At 47.2% G+C, this 21,950-nt stretch overlaps 1 protein-coding gene across 5 annotated transcripts in view; it reads right to left on the bottom strand.

Moving 5' to 3' along the window:
* Positions 1-7,424, bottom strand: part of LYN (LYN proto-oncogene, Src family tyrosine kinase) — a 111,319-nt gene extending 103,895 nt beyond the window's left edge. For 2 of the 5 annotated variants that reach the window (XM_033437626.2, XM_033437630.2), the window contains exon 1: positions 7,324-7,424. The gene's annotated coding sequence lies outside the window, so the exon portion shown is untranslated. Of the gene's footprint in view, positions 1-6,148; positions 6,166-7,034; positions 7,053-7,323 lie in introns of those variants that run through there. The other 3 variants (XM_033437627.2, XM_033437631.2, XM_033437628.2) reach the window with 3 other exon arrangements.
* Between the last annotated feature and the right edge of the window lie 14,526 nt (positions 7,425-21,950).

The raw sequence follows: 21,950 nt of genomic DNA, 5'->3' as shown, positions 1-21,950 counted from the left end.
GAGAAGCGGGTGTGGTGCTGTTATCATCATTTTATAAATGAAGAAATGGTGAGAATAAGTCACAAGTGTTGGAGCGCAGACTGGGCGCAGGTTTGTCTAACTTGGAAGTCCGTCTTCTTTCCACCATATGATATACCATCTCTTCTCAAGGTTAAAATGAATAATCCCTCGTGGGCACTGAATACATCAGCTATTCAACATGCCGTGTCTGATTATGTGAGGGCGTTCCTCGCATAATTGCCAAATTATGCCATTTTGTCCAGCCGTCGCCATTCCTAACTACGGCGATGCTTTTAATACACTAATTTGTACGTGGTAAGAACAATGCCACAACCGAGCTGCCGCCGTACAATAAATAGTCTCCATTTAAATCAGACGGAAAATACCGATAACCCCACAGAAACTTAGACCTCAACTCCGAACTGATTTCTTCAGCAGTGTTGCCTCATCAAGAAGATTCAGATAAATGTCTGGACAAGCTCATCACCATCCGGGACAGTCATCAGGTTCCTCCTCGCTACTGACTATAAATGATGTAGTCTGATGTCATGTAACGTAGCAATAAATGTTACTTTCTGGCCCCGGATTAACCTCTGTGGAAGTCCCCGTTCCTCCCCCGAGTTAATCATCCTCCTCTTCAGAGCACACAATGAGTGTCTCAGTGTCTCTTCATTTTTGGGCGACATCACCAATACTTTACTACGGAAGAGTCTAGGCAAGAAGTTGATTGTGATGGGAAAAAAATGGCTGCCCCCCAAAAGGCTCCACCATTCACCTCCGTCTACACAGTGCAATCCAACACTGAGTCCTGGGGACAAGGGTCCTCGGCGCCTGCGCGAACAGCCCCACCCCTGCCTGGCCGCCCAGTGATGCTGCAGGAACCAGTCTCCTCCCCCGGCCCCCCGCGGCTCCTTCTCCCCTGCGGGGTTTCCTCCCGATGCTGGGCCTGACTCATGGTAGGTTCTCAAGAAACTCAGCCCTAAATATAAGTAAATATAAGTGGACGCTTCTTTAGGAAAATATCCTGGCTGCTTACAACGTTTGCAACGCATGAGCTCCTCCAGAGTCGGGTCTGCCTGAAATGATATCCACACAGTCATCGTAAGGGCTACTTTTGCCCCAAAGTTTCCTGATCGCTCCAATTCCCCTCTGCCGCCACCCTGGCTTATTACACGTCATCGCCCATTACACCGCTGTCCTAAAATCGTATGTCATGCTCTTTGTAACGAAATAGAGATCTACAAAAAGAAAAATCAGCGTTCGCCCATCACCCAGAAATGATCAGTACTGAAAACTTTAGTATAAAATAATTACTCACGTGCATAGCTTATAATTATGCATCACACAGAAATATTTTAGTTCAGAAATGGTCACATATATTACGTCTCAGCTTGTGTTCAGCTTTTTAAAAGCATCTTTCATATCGATAAGTACAATTTAATTCTATTTTTAAAGACATTTATAAGGTATACCATTCATTGTATGGATGTATCTTAATTTATGTTTGCGTAATAAACCCCGTCACCGGACTGGAGCTTGTGGAACTGCTGGGACCACCTCTGAGCGTTTTATTTCACTTGTTTATTTACTTTTGGCCACTCCACTTGTGGGGTCCTAGTTCCCCAACCAGGGATCGAACCCGGGCCACAGCAGTGAAAGCCGAGCCCTAACCACTGGACCGCCAGGGAAGTCCCACCTCTGTACATTTTAAACTCTGCCCCATCTCACCAAGCTGGCCTCAGAGGACTGCCTGGGGTCAGACTCCCCCAACAAGCTGGGAGGAGGGGCTTTTCACCAAATGTTCTTTCTTTCTTTTCTTTTTCTTTTTTTTTTTTTGGCATACAGATGGGTGCGCATTTGGATCCAAGATAAAGTATGATGTTTCTTGCTACGGATCAAGGTGAAGAAGTGTGAAAGTCACTGATCTATCCCAAATGTTTAACAAGAGGCTATAGCTTGAGGAATTTTAAAAATAGCACCGAACACTGTAGTTAGGATTAAGAAATTATTACAATGCCTGAACATTAAAAGATTTCAAAACGTCCACTCAGAGTTTTGTAACAGTTTCCATGGTGCAGAATTTCAAAACGTCCATCTTTCTGTGGCTGACAACTCCAGCATGGCCGCCACGCGGTTCTGCCCGAAGAGGCTCCACCCTGAGGGCTAGGCTCATTCTTTTTTCCCCTCCTCTCCCCTCCCCACCCCACCCCCCACCCCCCAAGGACAAACTGAAAAGGAACAGAGCAGAAGGTGGTAGAAAGAGCCCGAACCCGCAAGCAAAAGCAGCGCGGGGTGGTGCCGAAGGCCAGGGCATCGCTTCCGGCGGCCTCCTCCTCCCGCGGGCCTCCCGCCGCACTTCTGCTCTCCGTGCCGCAGCTTCCCCGTGGAAAGCAGAAGTGGACCTCCCTCTCCAGACGGCCTCTCTGGACCAGCTTCCCCCCACACCCCGCGCCTCCCCGCCCCCGGGGGTTAACATTCACCAGGCGACCGGAGCCACCCCGAAGGCCCGAAGGGGTGGGGGGCGCCCCTGACCCAGCTGGAGGCGGATCGTGTCCACACCCATCTCGCCCGCCTCACCGTGGACTCTCACCAGCGCCGAAGAGTCACGACGGCTCCCCGCCCGAGCACGACACGGCGGAGCCACGCTGGGCCCACAGAGCGACGGCGGAGAACCGGGGAGAGGGGGCGAAGGGCTTCCAACCAGCATGACTCGGGGTCAGTAAAGAGCGTGCCCTTAGGTGCTCACAGAAACGGGGGCCAGGCCCAGCAGGACCTGACTTTGTCTCGAGTGTGAAGTGTGAAACGGAAATGAGACACACTTAAAGACCCCCTGGGCCTCATGATGAAGACTTCTTCCCTGTGTCCTAAAGCTCACCAGGAGGAGACAGAGCTCCCAGCCTTGAGAAACGCCCACCCCGATGGACTCTATTAATGTATCCCCGTTCTGTGGAACATCACTTATACATCTTAGCGTGATGAAGAATGAACACAGTTACACCGAGATCAACCAATAACGGTCAACTCCTATCAACTCGTGACTTGAAGGCTCTGTACAATAGTGGGGAAAGAGTTGAAGAGAGGAGTTAGAGAAGAGAGACTGGAAATACACTGAGGTTAATAAAATGCAAATAAAGCACAGTGAGATAACCAACACTTTGGAGGAGTTCTTTACAAATGGAAACTGTCTCTTGATTATAAATACAACTTTCACGAAATAGCTTGGCAGCAAATAAGAAATGCTGATGCTCAGTCAGTACTAAGGGAAAGTAAAGTTCAGGACAAGATTGAAGAAGCAGCCCAAGAATTAAGAACCGAGGCTGTTAACAGGACCCTGCAACCTGTTAGCATGGACAAGCCTTTTAAACACATCGTCCCCAGTAATTCCTGAAACTTGCTGTTCTAAATTACAAGGGAGCCCTTCCAGCTAACGGAAGCCAAGGGTATCTAAAATAAGGTTCAAGTCTGTAAACTGGCCTGTTCCAAAAATTCGAATCCCTCAATGGGCAGATTTCCCTACTATTTTCTACACTTGGGCTTCTCCCCCAAATGGGAACTTACTCAAAATAAATGTCAGAAATGATGAGAGAGTGAGCTCAAAGTTTCACAACTTAAGTATCAGGAAAGCAGACAGCTGTAAGAAACCTTTCAGTACTTCTGACCAACTTCCTCTTCCCTGTCCGGCTCTTAATCAATCTTAAAAGACGGAAGGGGATGTCTATCTAGTGTAGCAGTGTGGGCGTAGGACGAGCCTTGTTTATAGCAGGTACCCCGGAAACGGGCAGCGTGTCTCCATGTGCATCCCGCGGCCCCTCTCTCCTTACTTTATATTTTGCCCTCGAGTGACGACTCTCCCTATTATAACAACCACACAAGGAGGCTCGTAGGGTTTATAACGAGGCTGAAGGGAATTCCTTTACAAAGTATTACTTGGGTACTTCTATAGTGACCAGTAAGCACTGGAGAGCCCCCAAGGCAGTCACTAGAGCTGCTGTGACAGCAGCCAGGATAGGTGTCACCTAGGCAGCTATCAGAGCTCCCCCAGCCCCAAGCAGGAAGCCGAGCTGAAAGGCACAGAAACTTAGCTCCCCAGTAGAGCCTAAGTACCCTGCGTGCCAGTACACCTGCTCATCTGCTCTGACAGCCCCTTAGCTCAGACAATTTCCGAGTGATAAAGAAATTTACCTCGTGATTCTGTCTTAAACATGTTTATTAGATGATAGGTTAATTACTTCTGAGTACCTGCTACAGGTCCAAAGGCAGAAAAGGGGGAAAACTCTAGAGTTGGAGCCAGAAAACATAACTACTATGCCCAGCGATGCCACTTAACCAGGCTTGTGACCTTGGATATGCCTAAACTCTTTTTTTTTTTTTTTTTTGGTATCTGTCCCTGCCTACCCTGGGGGGTCATGAGAGGTTCAAATGAAATCACAGTTCAGAAGGCTTCAGAGCCCTGGATAAGCAAAAGGTATCAGCACCATCATTGCCAGAAAGAGCCCAGGAAAGGTCCAAGGCTGTCTCTGCCATCAATGTGTCATTGATCAATGCCCCAACTAATGACTGTGATGACCTTTCCATGTCAGCACTGTCCATGCCTGAGGACACAGAGGTCGCTGAGATCAGCAGTGTGAGTGGGCTGTAACAGTGTTTCATGATGGGGACATATATTCCTATTTATACAGATTTTAAATTAATATGGGCTTGTTTATGGATAATATGGTCCCACATTTTTGTGTATTTTTAAATTTATTTATTGATTTTTATTTTTGGCTGTGTTGGGTCTTCGTTGCTGTGTGTGCGCGGGCTTTCTCTGGTTGCTGTGAGCGGGGGCTACTCTTTGTTGCATTACGCGGGCTTCTCATTGCGGTGGCTTCTCTTGTTGTGGAGCACGGGCTCTAGGCACGTGGGCTTCAGTAGTTGTGGCTCGCGGGGTCTAGAGCGCAGGCTCAGTAGTTGTGGCGCACGGGCTTAGTTGCTCCGCGGCATGTGGGATCTTCCCGGGCCAGGGCTCGAACCCGTGTCCCTTGCATTGGCAGGCGGATTCTTAACCACTGCACCACCAGGGAAGCCCGATAACATGGTTTAATGTTGTAAGTTACAAGTCCATATATTCATTTGAACCAGCTGGCATCTCAAATGTTTCAGTGGTTTATTTTTGAATACAAATATAATGGAACTAAAAGGCTTTGGAAGTCATTGAATCACAACCCCACTGGATCACTTTTCTGCTAAGAGAATGCCATGGGTGGGGATGGGACACAGATACCACAAGTTCTCTACAGAAGTGTCCAATACCGATGATTGTAAGATAAAGTGCATCTTTTTGGGCAACATCTTACCCAGATGTGGTCTTTGCAGGCTACCTCTTACCACTCCAAATCAAGACTTCTCTCCCAGTGATACACCACAGAAACCAGTCCTGAGTGGAAATGCCCACTTACAACACTAGCGCTGGGATAACTTGACAAGTCAAAAAAGTTCCTCAAATCCCCATTTTAGAATCCAGGCCAGAGAGGACCAGTGAGCTACAGATGCCTTAGGGGCCAGCCTGTTCTTTGGCCTTGCACAGGGCCAGGCTCAGAGCAGACTTTCCTTCCTTCTTCCAAGCAATCTCGACCACGTGACAGGCACCAGGGCTAGCATTTTGGACAAGACTGGCAAAGCTGTTTTCACAGAGATTTCACTGTAGTGGTGAAAGCAGACTATACACATATGGGCAAATCATAATATAACTCTAGTTACTGCTGTGAAGGAAATACTGGCGGAATAAATGGCCCAAGTAATTGATCCCAAATCACAGCTGTGATAAATGGTGGAAGAGACCCAAACTCGGGTTTCCTGGCTTCTTTACGTCAGCTGCCCTCTGTCCTTCACCCAGGAAGAGGGTTCTCCCATTCTGCATCCAAAGAGGCCCAGCAGATATATGTATACATATAGCTGATTCACTTTGCTGTACAGCAGAAACTAACACACCACTGTAAAGCGATGATACTCCAATAAAGATGTAAAAAAACAACACAAAGAGGCCCAGTCACCAAAAGCCCCTTGTGATCAAATTCAATTTCTTCAAGCCTCAAAACGGCTTGACTTCCTTACTTCCAAATGAGAACCAAGAGCTACCTGAATCCTACCCTTTTCCAGCAGAGCTTACCTTATCAGGACGTACTTAGGAGTACTCAGTAAGCTCCCGTATTCTCTCAGCGCATATTCCCCTTCCCACAACTTTAGATGGTGCTGGCCAAAGAGAACGCACCTGCCCTCCTGAACCCTACGGCCGCCTGCGGGGTAGCCAAGAAATCAAAAGCAAGTCAAATCTCCTCATTGGCTAGTTCTTAGGGTGAGTCAGACTCCGGGGCGCTGCTTTGGGACAGCACGTCTCCGGTGTATTTATTCTGCAGATTTATTAGTAAGGTCAGGTGGCTAAATCTGACAAGCAGGTTTGGGTGTAAAAACCATCAAATTGCAAAGAACCAGGGAGCCTCGTTGTTATGGACAAAATTATTCGCAATAATAACAGCACCGTTTATGGAATGCCTAGTATGTGCTTGGGGCTTTACGTGCAATAAACAGTTCAGAAGGTAGGTATGTTCTAAAGATGAGGAAACCCAAACCGAGAATTTCAAATAACAGGCCCAAGTTCACACTCAGCTAGGAAACTGTGAAACCCGGGTTGAACTCAAGTTACTGAGATGGCAAAGAAGTTGGGGTAATTCAGACACTCACACACACACACACACACACACACGCACACACACACGCCGGAGATAACGCAGGAAAGTGAGAAATGACGTTCACACCCTTCCCCCCAGGCGAAGGAAAGGCAACCCCTGAATTCTTAAAATAACTCTCGCTTCCTCTCGGCCGCCGGGGGCTCGGGACCGCCGCCCCGCAGGCCGGGAGGCGCCGGGCTCCGCGGGAGGGTGCGCACCGCCCCCGCCGCCGCCGCCGCGCCCGGACGTCACGCTCCCGCCGGGCCACCGGGGAGGGCGGCCGCCCGCCGGCCTCGTAGGGCGCCCGGGCTGGGCCGCATCGCTCACCTCGGGGACCCGAGGCCCGGAGGAGACGCCGGACCGTGCCAACAAGGAGTCTCCGCGGGACCTCCGCCGCGCGCGCGCGCGCGCGTGTCGCGTGGACAGGGGCTTCCCCGCCACGCAGGGAGCGGCCCGCGCGGGGACAGCATCCGGCCCTCGGGGCGGCGCCGGAGGGACCCGCGGTGCGCCCGCCCCCGCCCGCAGCCCGCGCCCCGCCCCTGCGTCCCGGGCCGAGAGACACCTGCGGAGCCGCCCGCCCCGGCCCCCCGCCTCCCGGCTCCCGCCCGCGGCTCACCAGCTCCGGGTGCGAGTCGCGCGCGGCGGCGGCGGCGGCGGCACTCCACGGTGGCCGGGGGTCCGAGCGGGGGCCGCGACGGGGCGGGGCGGGGGCGCGCGGCTCGGGGTGCGGGCTCGGGCCCGGGGTGGCGCGGCCGCCCCGCCTGCCGCGGGCTGGAGGCTGCGGCGCGTCCGGCCCCGAGGCGCCACGGCCGGGAGCGAGCGGCGGCGGCCCTGAGCGGCGGCGAAGGAACTGGCCGTCGCCGAGCTCGGCCGGGAGGTCCCAGCTACTTCCTGGTGCTCGGATTTGCATACCGCGCCTGGAGGGCGGGGAAGTGACCGTTTGGCCCCTGCCCAAGGTTTGGGGCTTTGGCGTGGCCGTCGCGCCGAGCTTTGAAGGCAAAGAAACCTGCGTCCCAGCCCGCAGCTCCGGAGCGTGGAGCCGCCCCGGGCCCGACCTCCTCCGGCGGAGGCGGACAGAAGGATCTTTCAGGAGACCCTCTGGCGCCTGGCGTCCTGGCACAGCGACGGAACCCCTCGCGTCTCCTGTCCTTCCCTTCCAACCTACTCCCTAGAGTGTTAGGAAGCGGGGTGCCCCTGGCAGCAGAGGGGCGCGCTCTGCTCCCCCAACATTTGGAGTTCTCTAGAGAGAGGATGCACAGGGTCTCCTTGAGTTCTTAACCAGTAGAGTCGCTCCTTGAGGGTATACACGGGGGTGTTCAGGGCGTTGATAGGGGTGGGGGGTGGTCGTGGACTTAAATGGCCTGGCGGTTCCTCAGTTCCTCAAAACTTCAATCTCCTCCCGGAAAAATGGAGACAGGGTACTGGGAGCATGGAAAGGGCTCGCCCTGTGCCTGGCACACCTTCATCCCCGCGTGTAGCACGGTGCTTGGCGCACAGCAGGTGCCTGACCGTTGTTTGTTGAAAGAATGACTGCATCTTCAAGCTCACGGTCCAACTCAGTAAATGCCACGTACGGACCTAAGGTAGATGATCCGTCTTGTTCTAAGCAAGATTCCACTCGCTGGGATCTCAGCATTGCACTGCAGTGTAGCATTTACGAGGAAATAAACAGCTCCCTGTAGGAGATTTGGACTTTGTGTTAATAATAGGAGACACCTACATAGGGCCTATCTGGTGCCAGACACGGCCCCGAGCTCGTGAGACCGATGACCTTTTATTAACAATGTTCTCGAGAGGCCGGCCCACCTGAGGCTACAGCCATAGTCCAGCGGTCCAGTCTGCCGTCTGATAACATGACCCAGGGAGCAGTCATGTATTACTGGTAACAGAGGAAACGGTCTGCGGACTGCTGCCTTAACCAACAGCAACAAAGTAGGATGGTTTCTACCTGTGATGATCACTGGTGTGTAGTTGGTAACAGAGGAAACCGTCTGCAGACTACTGCCTTAACCAGCAACAACACAGTAGGATGGTTTCTACCTGTGATGATCCCTGGTATGTGGTTGGTTAGTTTCCTGTTGAAGAGAAGGGATTGCGTTGCCTGTTGGAAAGTGTTGATCATGTCATGGATCCTATGGAATAATTCAGTACCTGAGGGGCCCGTTTCCTGGACTTTTCTTCAGAATGACCTCTTAAATATCTTGGCCTTAATGGAAAATATCTACGATTACCAATGAGTCCTTGAGGTCCTGGCTAAAGGCATCTGGCAAGTAAGAATGGGACACAGAATGTTTGGGGTAGGCTAACCCATCTGGAAGGTCCTGCCAGTGTTTATGGTGAAAGGGCTCTTGGAGCGATAGACAGAACAGCAGGCAGAGCTGGGCTTGCGGCAGGCTCCACCACTGCTTTCCTTGTGTAATAAAAGTAAGGATCTCCAAAAGAGATCCCCAGAAGTATTTATTTATGTATTTTTAATTTTATTTTCTATTGAATGAAATTTCCTTTAAATTCTGCAGTGCTTCACAATTTTCAAAAGTTTCACACACATGATTTTTTCTAATCCCTTAATGATCCCTTTTGCTTTTTAAATTCCCTACCCCTAAAATACCCCTCCCCAAGCTCCACCCCTTCTATTTATTTATCCATCCATTCATTCGTTCATTCATTCGTTATTTGGCTGCACCAGGTCTTAGTTGGGGCACGCGGGATCCTTTAATTGCAGCATGCAGGATCTTAGTTGAGGCACTCGGGATCTAGTTCCCTGACCAGGAATTCAACCCAGGCCCCCTGCATTGGGAGCATGGAGTCTTAACCACTGGACCACCAGGGAAGTCCCAGCATTGCTTTTTGTATTTCTCTCTCTCCTCCTGTCACTCTCAAAAGTTCGGTTAGGTGCTTTGAAATACATCATTAGTACTACTGATCCGTTCATTGCTTGATGGGAAGAGTTGTCTCTACAGATTCTCTGTTGAGAACTGATCACAGAATGGAATGATCAGAGGCAGCTACAAATCAGCAAAAACCCCTTAACGGGCAAGTGGGCTTCTGAAGGAGATGAGGGCTGTGGCTGGGCGGTGGCGGGGAGACACAGGAGAAGTAGTGGAAATGGCGTCAGCTAGGTATAGTCGATCCTCATTTTTTTCAGATCCCATGTTTGCAAACTCACCTACTCATCAACATTCACTTGTAACCCCAAAGTCAGTATACAGGCAGCGCTTTTAGAGTCGTTGGTGGACATGAGCACAGCGGTGAGCGTTTTGAGTCGCCTGACTCACCTGTTCCCAGCTGAGGTCAGCAAGGTGTTTCTCTGCCCTCTCCTTTTAGCTCTGTTATACAAGCATGAGTTCTTATGTGATCTGCTTAGTGCAACTTCTTTGCATTTTTGTGCCTTTTGTTGGTGAGTTCACTATTTAAAATAGCCCCGAGCATAGTGCTAAAGTGCTGTCTGGTGCCCAGAGCGCAAGAAGGCTGTAATGTGCTTTCATGGAGGAAACAAGGTAGCAGATGAGCTGCCTTTGGACGTGACCTGTGCTGTTGGCTGTGAGTTCAGTGTCACTGAGTCGACATATATGTTACATAAGGTGTCTTTAAACAGAGACACATAACCAAGGTTATCTATCAATCAACTGATGAAAATGTGGCAGCCAGAGGCTCCCAGCCACCTAAACCTGTATTCCTCCTAGGAACAATGGCTCAGTATTCGCTAACTCATTATTTGTGGCGACTGTCGAGACCAAGACCCCCGTGAATAATGAGAACTTACCGTGTGTAGGAACAGCCCATTGTTCAGTGGGAGGAAAAAGAAAGGCCTGACCTCACAGAGATTCTCCTGCATCACGACCTTCAACTTCCCGCTCACGGTCACGGCACTTACAGCCGAGACTGGTCATCTCTGCACACACTTTTATGTCAGCCCACCTACCTCGCCATCTGACCTGCAGCCCACCCGCTGCCACATTGTGGACTGTCCCCAGTGCCCCTCTGGAGCTTCCCTCCAGGGGTTCAGGCTCCTCAGTGCAACTCAGGGACTCTTACGGCTCGTCTGCGGAAGCCCCCAGGTTGGTTTTGAGGAGAGGGGCAGAGCGGAGGCTAAGACTCTCCATCTGACCCTTGAAAACGCAGCCACAGACCTGAGCGTATGATGCAGAACAGTGGTGCTCAAGCTGGCGGCACCTGAGAATCACCAGCCCAGGCCCTTCCCAGGTTTTTATTTATTTTAAACAATTTATTTATTTACTTTTGGCTGCCATGCCCGGCATGTGGGATCTTAGTTCCCCAACCAGGGATCGAACCTGTGCCCCCTGCAGCGGAAGCTCGGAGCCCTAACCACTGGACCGCCAGGGAATTTCCTTCCCAGGTCTTTAAACTAAAGTCTTGGGGGTGGGATTCGGGGTCCCAATCATCAGAGACTTTCAGAGACTTCAAATCTCCCCAGATTGTACCAGGGAGCAGCCAAGATGGGGAGCCACTGGGAAGGACCCCCAGCCGGACATCCTGGGAGAATATGGGACAAATCTGCCAGACAGATGGATTTCTGCTTCCCACCAGTGTTCCTAGTAAAACACGCTGGAGAGCCTTTCATCTGACGCATTTGGCACTGATGAATCGAACAGTTGTTTGAAGTGGGGACATCATAAAAATGATGTAAATGTCCCTTAAACATTTTACTAGAACCTCAACCTAAAGTACATCATTCAGGGAATTCCCTTGCGGTCCAGTGGTTAGGACTCCGCGCTTCCACTTCAGGGGGCGTGGGTTCGATCCCTGGTCGGGGAAATAAGATCCTGCAAGCCATGCGGTCAAAAAATAAATTAAATAAAATAAATAACATACATCATTCACCCCCAATTTCTCATCTCACAGCAGGGCATTTCCAAATTCACCTTGCTGAGGTGGCGGGAGCTGGAATTGAACCCCATTCTGTCTGACTGACATCAAAGCCCAGCTCGGACCCTTAGATGCCAAGGCTTCCTACGAAGTTCAGGCTTGTCGGGCTGAAACACCCGAGACACAGCACAGCGCGCCCAGAAGCAAACGGAGAAATTGAGGCCGAGTCTTCTCCCTTCCTTTACATTTATAAAGGAAGACCCAAGCTACCTGAACAAGAAATCGTTAAAACTGAGACAAACAGTAGAAGCAGTATCACCAATAACTTAACTGGGATCGGAAGCTTATGAACTTCACAACAAAGTTAATTTGTTCCTCAGTGATACGCAAGATTGTTCTCCATGGTAATGAGACCAAGATAGTCAGCTATGCATAAGAAATTCTCTCCTTGGAATACTACTCGGCCATAAGAAAGAATGAAATACAACATGGATGGACCTAGAGAGTATCATACTAAGTGAAGTAAGCCAGACAGAGAAAGACAAATATCATATGATATCACTTATATGTGGAATCTAAACTATGACACAAATGAACTTATCTACAAAACAGAAACAGCCTCACAGACACAGAGAACAGACTTGTGGTTGCCAAGGGGAGGGGGAGGGATGGATTGGGAGATTGGGGTTAACAGATGCAAACTAGTATACGTATGTACAACTGCATCCCTTTGCTGTACACCAGAAACTAACACAACACTGTAAATCAACCATGCTTCAATAAAATAAAATTTTTTTAAAAAAGAAATTGTCTCCTATAGTCAGATTGGGGGTTCCTAGGGTCTAGCAGGGAACGCCCAGAAGGTAAGAGGAAGAATTGCTTCACTTGTTTTCTCTCTGAGGAGGGGTCCCCAGGGCCACCTCCCCCTGCTTCCTTCCTCTGACCCTCAGGGAGAATGCCCAGCCCCTCCAATCGAGCTGGTCGCAGGACCGGAGGATCTGCCCTGTCCCCTGGTCTCATGTCTAGAGGTGCCAAACCCGTTTTCTGGGTGCCCCTCTGGTTTCTAGGAACTCATGCATTTAGCTTTTCATAATTTCAGACTTAGAGCAAAATTCCAAACATAACACAAAGCATCACCAGATAGCCTTCAGCCAGATTCTCTGACTGTCCATGTTGAACCATATCTGTGCTCTGTGTCTACTGTAAGGTTTCTAGTCTTCAGCAGACTTTTCCCCATTAAGCGTCCACTGACAATTCTTGCCTGAGTCGATGGTCACTGTAATGGTTGCCAAATGCTGTATCCTATGACTTTTGAACAAAATGAACTTTCTGGAACTGGATGTCAGTCAAAGGAGGTAGGAAGAATTTGGAAAAACAGGTGGCAAGGATCAAACAGAATGCATAAACCACTTGATTCTCAGAGCGGCTTCAGGATGTAGTCTAATCAGAGACCTTTCTTTTTTTTTTCTTTTTTTTTTTTTGCGGTACGCGGGCCTCTCACTGCTGTGGCCTCTCCCGTTGCGGAGCACAGGCTCCGGACACGCAGGCTCAACGGCCATGGCTCACGGGCCCAGCCGCTCCACGGCATGTGGGATCTTCCCGGACCGGGGCATGAACCCGTGTCCCCTGCATCGGCAGGCGGACTCTCAACCACTGCGCCACCAGGGAAGCCCCTCCACCTTCTTTTAAGCTCTCCTATAAGTAGCTATTCCATGGGGAAGTATTCCTGGTTACGTTGATTTGGGGACCTTGAGTTGTACCCAGTCTCAGAGGCTCCACGTGGGAGCTCCAGGCAGGGGCTCCGGTGTGTGTCCCACCTTGTGGACCCAGGTGATAAGTGCGTGGAGATATGCTCCTGTCGGTGGAGACCCTCCCCGCTGCTCAGAGCTGGCAGGGGTCACGTCTGAGGCCTTGAGATGGGGCTGCTGCCCTGGCCTCTCTCATAGGTGTGACCACAAAGTAGTTAAAATTGTGAGCGTGGAAGGGCTGCCCATGGGTGTCTGCACTGCTTTCCCGGCATGAAACAAACCCGGTCTCCTCCCCAGAGCTTTACGTCACTCTGTGCTAACAGAATTGTCCACGTGACCTTTCATGGTGAACTGTCAGGGGCCCTTCAGGGTCTGACTCAGGCCATCACCCCTCATTCACCCACCGACCCCTTCAGTCAGCCTGCACATCCTCCTGGGGACCAGAAGCAACGTGGCGCTCTGAACTCGATTCCAGAAACACAGTATCTGGTGAAGACACGCCAGATGAGGATGTTTGTGGAAAGTTAATGACTTCTGTATTCTGATATTTTTTATCTGCATTGGCCAGTGTTGTATCATTTTTTTTCTTTTTTTTAATGAATTTTTATTGGAATATAGTTGATTCTACAATGTTGTGTTAGTTTCTGCTGTACAGCAAAGTGAATCAGTTATACCGATACATACATCCACTCGTTTTAGATTCTTTTCCCATACAGGTATCACAGAGTATCGAGCAGAGTTCCCTGTGCTATACAGTAGGTTCTTAGTGTTGTATCATTTTTGTGCACAGAGGTGTATATTCAGTTTGACGACAGTCTTGGATGTTGTTTCTGTCTGCGCTGCCTTTGAAGGATCTCAGCCTCAAATGAATTCGGCTTCTGTTGTTTGCCCTGGTAGGAGGCATCAACTGAATCCCCCCCTGGTCTCTGCAGAGTCAGCCTGATAACACGGTTTGTTTATTACCACTTCTTGTACACACATGGCCACCTTTGGCTGTACACCTTTGGCCACCATCGGACTTTCTGGATTCTAACTCTGTGTGAAGAGAGGTTGGTGTGTGTTAATATGAGCCCCACTGGCCTGTCTCCACGGAGCATGTCAGACCGACGAGCCAGGGGCCTCTTGTACTCAGCTCAGATGTTAGGGGAGAGCTCTGCGGCTCCATGGAAATCATCTTCCTTTCCTTAACCCCCCTTCCAGAAGAGTCCAGGAAATGCAGAGTAGTCCTCCAGGTCGCGCAGTAAAATCTCAACCACCCTCTGAAGGGTGGGTCATTCCAGGGTGGGTTTACGGGTGTGTCTTTTTGTCGGATCTAAATAGTTTATGTGTGTCTGTTCCTTGGAAGTCCTGTTTACATTGATTAGTTATTGTTAAGCTCCGAGAACACTGCTATCCTAAATATACAACTGTCCCGTGAGCTATCTGGTTCTTACTCAGGGATTATTCAGATCTCATTGTCGGTAGGTTTCACAGTTACAAAAGGAAAAATGTCGCATTAGGAAAGTTAGAATTTAAAATGATATTTACCTCACCACCCAGTGGGAGAGCTTTGACAGAATGAGTATGATTTGGAACCTGAATTGCTCATTTACCTGACCCCAGGGTCTGAAGAGGTTCTTCTGTGATTACTGGGTAAACTGTACTTAATTTGACTCTTTGCTTGTCTATAAAGCAAGTCGCATGTGCCTCACGCCAGTACTGTGAAGGCAGAGAAGTGACCAGTTTTCCTAATCTCTGCATAAAGTAGTGATGGCCTGGGGCACTGGGGGTGGGGGAGGGGAAGAGGTGGAAGGAGGAATAGAAACCCAACGAATGCTTTGAGGACGTGGGATGGAGGTATTTCTATGTGGCTTAGGCCGCACCGACAGGTACCTTTATGTCTTTTGTGTTCACACATCCCCTTTCGCTCCACCTTCCCATGGTAAACTCTTACCCATCCTTCAAGGACCAGTTCAAGTGCCACCTCCTCCAGGAAGCCTTCATTAGATTCATCGCTTCTCTTCCTCCCTTGAAATCCTAAAGAAAGTGACTCCTACCTCTTGTTGACACTTGTCACTTTCCACCCTTTCTAATGCTGTTATTTATCTATTGATACATGGCGCTCCTGCACCAGACGCTCCTGCACCAGACGGTGGAATGAAGGAGGATCCAGGCTATGTCTCTTGCTCTGTGTTTGTTGGTTGTTGTTACTCTAAGCTCCCAGCACAGTGCACAGGAGCTGCAGTGAGTTTGCCAAATAAAGTGCGAGGCTGCCGCCACAATGTGGGAGCCCAGGGAGGCGATGTCCAGCCTTGGTTTGTGGGGAAGACCTGGCATCAGTCATTATGGGTTGGATTCTCTCCACCCAAAGATGCTGAAATCCTGATCTCCAGGGCTGTGAATGCGACCTATATGGAAACAGGGTCTTTGCAGGTTATCAAGTCAAGAGAGGGCATTAGGGTGGACCCCAAATGCATATGACTGTCTATAAAAGAGGAAAATCTGGACACGGGTAGACATGCCTACACTCAGGGAGAAGACATGTAAAGATGAAGGTAGAGGCTGGAGTGATGCAGCTACCAGCAAGGAGCACCCCGTGTTGCTAGGAAACCCCCAGAAGCTAGGAGAGAGGCAGGTTCTTCCTCATGGCCTTGGAAGGAACCAGTCCTGTCAACCAGACCCTGATCTTGGACGTCTGGCCTCCACAACTACGATACAATAAAGTTCTGTTGTTTAAGCCACTAGTTTGTGGTTCTCTGTTACTGCAGCCCTAGTAAACTAACATAGTTAGTTCTTGAGTCCGCAGTCTGTTTCGGGAGCTGGGCGCTCGCTTATATACACGATGTCTGTAATTCTCACAGTTATGTTTGCCACATGTGCTGCTTGCTGTGTCCTACAGTCGACGAGACCCTCACTCTACAAATGAGGAAAGTGTGACTGAGAGAAATGAAGAGGCTTGTTCATGGTCACGTGAGTGGTGAGAGGAGAGCTGGGGTCCACTCAGGGCTTCTGAACCAGAACTAGGCTGCATCCTACCGGTCTCCTGCCATCCTTCAATGAAGACCCACCTCATCCTCCAATGCAGATGACGTGTGGCCACATCCCCAGGCAGGGCCAGGAGGGTCCTGAGCTGCTTTAAGTTGACGATGGTGTCCTACTCACCTTTACTAGCACAGCATCAGGGATGTGAAGATACTCAGTGAATGTTTGTTAGATGAATGGATTTCTCGGTGGATTAAAATTAATTTTATATCACAGGGAACTATATTCTATATCCCGTGATAAACCATAATGGAAAAGACTGTGAAAAAGAAATATATATATATGTGTGTGTGTGTGTGTATGAACCACTTTGCTGTACAGCAGAAATTCACACAACATTCTAAATCAACTATACTTCAATAAATTTTTTAAAAAAATTTTCCAACCTGATTACATTTTTTTGTATTTTGTTTTATTTATTTTTTTATACAGCAGGTTCTTATTATTTAGCCATTTCATACACATCAGTGTATACATGTCAATCCCAATCTCCCAATTCATCCCACCACCACCCCCACCGCTTTCCCCCCTTGGTGTCCTTACATTTGTTCTCTACATCTGTGTCTCAATTTCTGCCCTGCAAACTGGTTCATCTGTACCATTTTTCTAGGTTCCACATATATGCATTAATATACGATATTTGTTTTTCTCTTTCTGACTTACTTCACTCTGTATGACACTCTCTAGATCCATCCACGTTGCTACACATGAACCAATTTCGTTCCTTTCTATGGCTGAGTGATATTCCATTGTATATATGAGCCACATCTTCTTTATCCATTCGTCTGTCGATGGGCATTTAGGCTGCTTCCATGACCTGGTTATTGTAAATAGTGCTGCAATGAACATTGGGGTGCATGTGCCTTTTTGAATTATGGTTTCCTCAGGGTATATGCCCAGTAGTGAGATTGCTGGGTCATATGGTAGTTCTATTTTTAGTTTTTTAAGGACCCTCCATACTGTTCTCCATAGTGGCTGTATCAATTTTAAAAAATCAATTTTATAGACAAAAAAATGTTATGCTTTTATGCATCAAAAAAGCCTACGTTGTCAGCTGGCAGTAAAAAGTAACCTTTCTTTGATAGAAAGAATGTTATCTCGAAATGATAAGATCTCAGTTTTGGCCCCAGCTCCACCATTTATGAGCTATGAAACCTGGGTTTCCTCATTTTTAAACTTAGGTGTTGGTCTGCATGGCATCTATAGTAACTTCCAGGTTTCAGAGTCTATGCTTCTGACAGTGACTTCCTGTGAGGACTTTCATTGCCAGTTCAGCGCACTTTACCCAAGAAAAGAATTCATTGTGACCTGGAGCAATTAATTGAATAGTATAAAGCAGTATTTTTCGTTTAGGCCAATCGGAAGCATCTTTTTGTTTCAATAAGGAAGATCATTTGAGGGGCGTGTATATACAAAAGAAATGGTAAGAAGATCGTTAGTATTAAGCAACTTAAACCTCACCAAGTATCATGAACGTTTATAAACCCGTCCAACTAGATGCTCCTGTTAAACAGGAAGAAAGAAAGCTTTACAATGACTAGAAAACCAACACTAAATCTTCTGAAGTCCCTTTACTACGGACCTTCTGTGATCTGAACCTGAAGGTTTAGACTATAGCTGATGTACACAGCTGATGTACACGGCTGGATAAGGCAAATTCTGGAAGAGTGACAATGGTCGCGAGAGGTCATCGTCCATTTTTACTTATTTGGCAGCATCTGGGTTTCAACCCTAAGAGAAAAGCGCTCAAAAAAAAAAAAAAAAAAAGCTCAGGAAATGATTGAGAACTAATTAAGCTATATTAATCAAACACATTAGGCTACAGACAGATTGAGAAAAAATTCCAATTTTAGGACAGATCATGAAGTGAAGTTAAAGAGGCCATAATTGTACATATATATGTACAAGTGTATGTACGGCCGTATTATGACATACATGTGACATAAGCCTGGAAACAGGAATAAGAAATGCCACCCCCGCCCCCAGAAGGCTCTGTGGGGAGCAACTGGAGGATTCAGCTGGATTTGACAAACAGCAGGTTTTTAAGTCCAAGATGGTCGTGACAGAGCCCCTCTGTCAAGAAGTAGGGGAATTCAAAGATGTGATGAACTTTCTGAAACTGGATTGTTTCCAGCTTTTCCATCAATTTTATCCATCTTGCAAACCTTGCATTGCTCTGATCAAGAAACAGTGGCCCAAAGACAGAAATAGCGACATAGATGTTGAGGACAAACGTACGGACACCAAGGGGGGAAAGCGGGGGTGAAAGTGATGTGGGTGGTGATGGTGGGATGAATTGGGCGATTGGGATTGACATATATACACTAATATGTATAAAGTAGATAACTAATAAGAACCTACTGTATAAAAAAAATTTTTTAAATATAATAAATTTCAAATCAAAAAAAAAAAAAGAAAAGAAACAGTGGCCCAGCCAACATACATGATGTTGAGTTGGTTAATAAACTGTCTGTATGATTAATGATAAAATGGAAATGACAGCTATAGTGCTGTCAACCCCTTTCTATATGTGACGGTCCTCACAAAACCTCTTAGATGTCACCTATTTTTAATATATGCTTCATATGTATAAAACTATGGTCTAGCCTGTGAAACACTGCCATTCTTATAGGTTGAAATCACCTATTACAGGGGTCCCCAACCCCTGGGCTGCAGACCAGTACCCTTCCATGGCCTGTTAGGAGCTGGGCCGCACAGCAGGAGGTGAGCGGCAGGCAAGAGAGTGAAGCTGCATCTGCCGCCCCCATCACTTGTATCACTGCCTGCATCATCCCCACCCCCACCCCGATCCGTGGAAAAATCGTCTTCCATGAAACCGGTCCCTGGTGCCAAAAAGGTTGGAGACCACTGATGTATTATATGGTAATATCTCTACTTATTTTCTCTTCCCAATAAAAATCAGTCATTTTGCTGCTATTTTTTCACTTCAATGTCATAGTGCAGGATCAGAGAGCCAGGAAAGATCAGGAAAGGGAAGCTAGTAGCTGCTAGCCTTGACCCGGAGGGTCCAAGGGGCTTCACAGGCTGGTTTTTGTTTCATTTCACTGCAAGGATATGGAGGGGAAGAAAAGAGAAAATCCTTGTGTGATACTAGACTAGTAAATTGACGTCTCCAGGATGGAACCCAGGCTTTTCAAGTTCTGCGCTTGTGGTCCTTCTACCATCTCACATTTGCTTAATTTTCCTTCCGTGCTAAGCAGAACAAGTGCCATTAAGTTGTTCTATTTACTTCTCACAACAGTGAGTTGTTGTTGGTATTGTTAATCCCTAGGTTGCAGATGAGGAAAGCAAGGCTCAGAGAGGCTAAGTAACTTGCCCAATATCACACAGCCAGTAAATGGCAGGAAAGAATAATTATCAAAGCCATACATTACCTTTGTGTAAATATGTTAATACCTAGAATTAAACATTTGATCAAGTTCAACTTATTACATGTTTACCCTTTGGATTGTAACTTGTGTTCTGTTATAACTTGAGTTGGACTAAATTTCTTGGTGAAACACAATGCTTAAGAAATTTAAGGACATTTGTGAAAACCAAACACAACTTAATTTGTTAATGTTTACTAAGGGTCATTGTTATCATCATTAGCTGAAGAAAGAAAAAATTTTATTCTTTAAGTAAAACCTAAATAATAATTGACTAATTTCTTAAATGTTCAACCTTTTTATACATATGAGCTGACTTTTGTTCTATTCTTACGAATCCCCAACCATTTTAACTGGTGGCCTGCTCTGCTGCTGTCTACTTGATGTGGTGATTGTCTCTCCATTCCACTGGAAGAAATACAAAATCATTTCAAAGTAGGTATGGGAACTCTGTATGAAGTAGCACGTCACCGAAACAAAATTATACATCCTGTGGTCTTTCAGAGACATTCCTTAGTTCCCAGTAAAAGCAAAAAATAACAGCCCAAACCAAGCACATGAGAAGAGTGGGAGTGAGGGAGAGGAAAGCATGATGGAATAAAAAGCAATAGAAAGGAGATTCGTGCTTTCAAATGAACATGCATGTTGCAGGGATGCTATCAGGTACAGTACTCATCCAATAGTATCTTTAACATTTTCTGTCTTTTTGCATGCAATTGCAACTACAATTATAAGATGTTTGGGTATTGGATTAAAATGTGGTTGCTTTGACATATATACACTACCAAATATCAAATAGATAGCTAGTGGGAAGCAGCCGCATCGCACAGGGAGATCAGCTCGGTGCTTTGTGACCACCTAGTGGGGTAGGATAGGGAAGGTGGGAGGGAGATGCAAGAGGGAGGGGATATGGGGATATACGTATACGTATAGCTGATTCACTTTGTGATACCGCAGAAACTAACACACCATTGTAAAGCAGTTATACTCCAATAAAGATGTTTAATATATATATATATGGTTGCTTTTACATGTCATGCAGAGCGGGGAGAGAGAGGGAGAGAGAGGGAGAGAAGAAAAAATTAGAAGCATTGGAAAAACTGCACAGCGACTACAGGATGTCCTGTTACATTTATCTGGTGAGACAGACGCATGAGTCACTATAAAACTTGACACATCGGAAATGCTTTTATTGTGTGTGGTACTTTATTCCTCATAAAAGTGAAACACATAGATTCAAGGATAACAAGCAATGTGTGTCCTCATGTAAAGGTATCTGCTATAATTCTTTTTGAATTGAAAGAACTTTAGACACAGAGATGATGATAACCCAGAACGGACAGGCAGCATCAAGTCTGGCCTCTTCTCTCTGAATTCTTGAAAGCTTTGGTACTTCCCTCTTCTCAAGTTCTTGATAATAAATGCCATGAGGAAGATATCTCTTGATTGAATCTCTATGTCTTACCACCGTTCTGCAAAGCTAGGATAGCACTTCCTCAACTGAAAAAATCTTCGTTAGCCCTTGAACCATACAAAAGCGATGTATTGCAAAAAGAAAAATGAAAAAAAAATTAACAACAACAAAAAGTGATGTCTTGCAAAAACTCACCAGTAATCTAATAGTAATAATAACAGCTTCACATAAAAAGGGACAGCAACGCTCATTGTGATGAAGCAAAACAAATGACATGCTTTTAATTCCATAATCCTTTAAAAAGAAAAACAAAATGAAGACACATATAGGTGTCTTTTTCTTCCTCTTTTTTATTTGCAGTTATTTACACCGTCTTATGTAAGTTACCTAAAATGCCTCCCCTGCACAAAAACTTCTTCGTAAGAAATGTTTTAGAATTCTTTCTTTCCAGGAAGAAAAGCTTTTATTCATGTATTCAACCAATATTTATCAAGTGGCAGCTATGGGCTAGACATTGTATTAGGCACTGGGAATACAGTGGTGAACGAGATCAATAAAAAGCTTTGCATTCTGGGACTGGTATTGCCATGGAGCGGGGGAGAGATGAGCAGTAAAAAAACTAAATCAATTATAGAGAATGTTAGAAGGAGAAATACTATGAAAAGTGTTAGCCGATAAACTGCGCTCGCCTCTTGGTGGGTGTCGAGCCAAAAGACACAACCAAGCCAAAGGTCAGGAGGAGGAAGGATTATTATTACCTTCAGCGAGTAAGGATCTTTCCCAAAGCAGCATCTCCCAAAGACTTCTTGATTATGTTACCTCAACGGACCTTTCTCCTCAGTAT

This window comes from Orcinus orca, chromosome 17 (genome assembly GCF_937001465.1).
Source record: "Orcinus orca chromosome 17, mOrcOrc1.1, whole genome shotgun sequence".
NCBI classification, from domain to species: Eukaryota; Metazoa; Chordata; class Mammalia; order Artiodactyla; family Delphinidae; genus Orcinus; species Orcinus orca.
The sequence above is the reverse complement of the archived record's forward strand: the minus strand, read 5'-3'. Positions and strand labels throughout refer to the sequence as shown.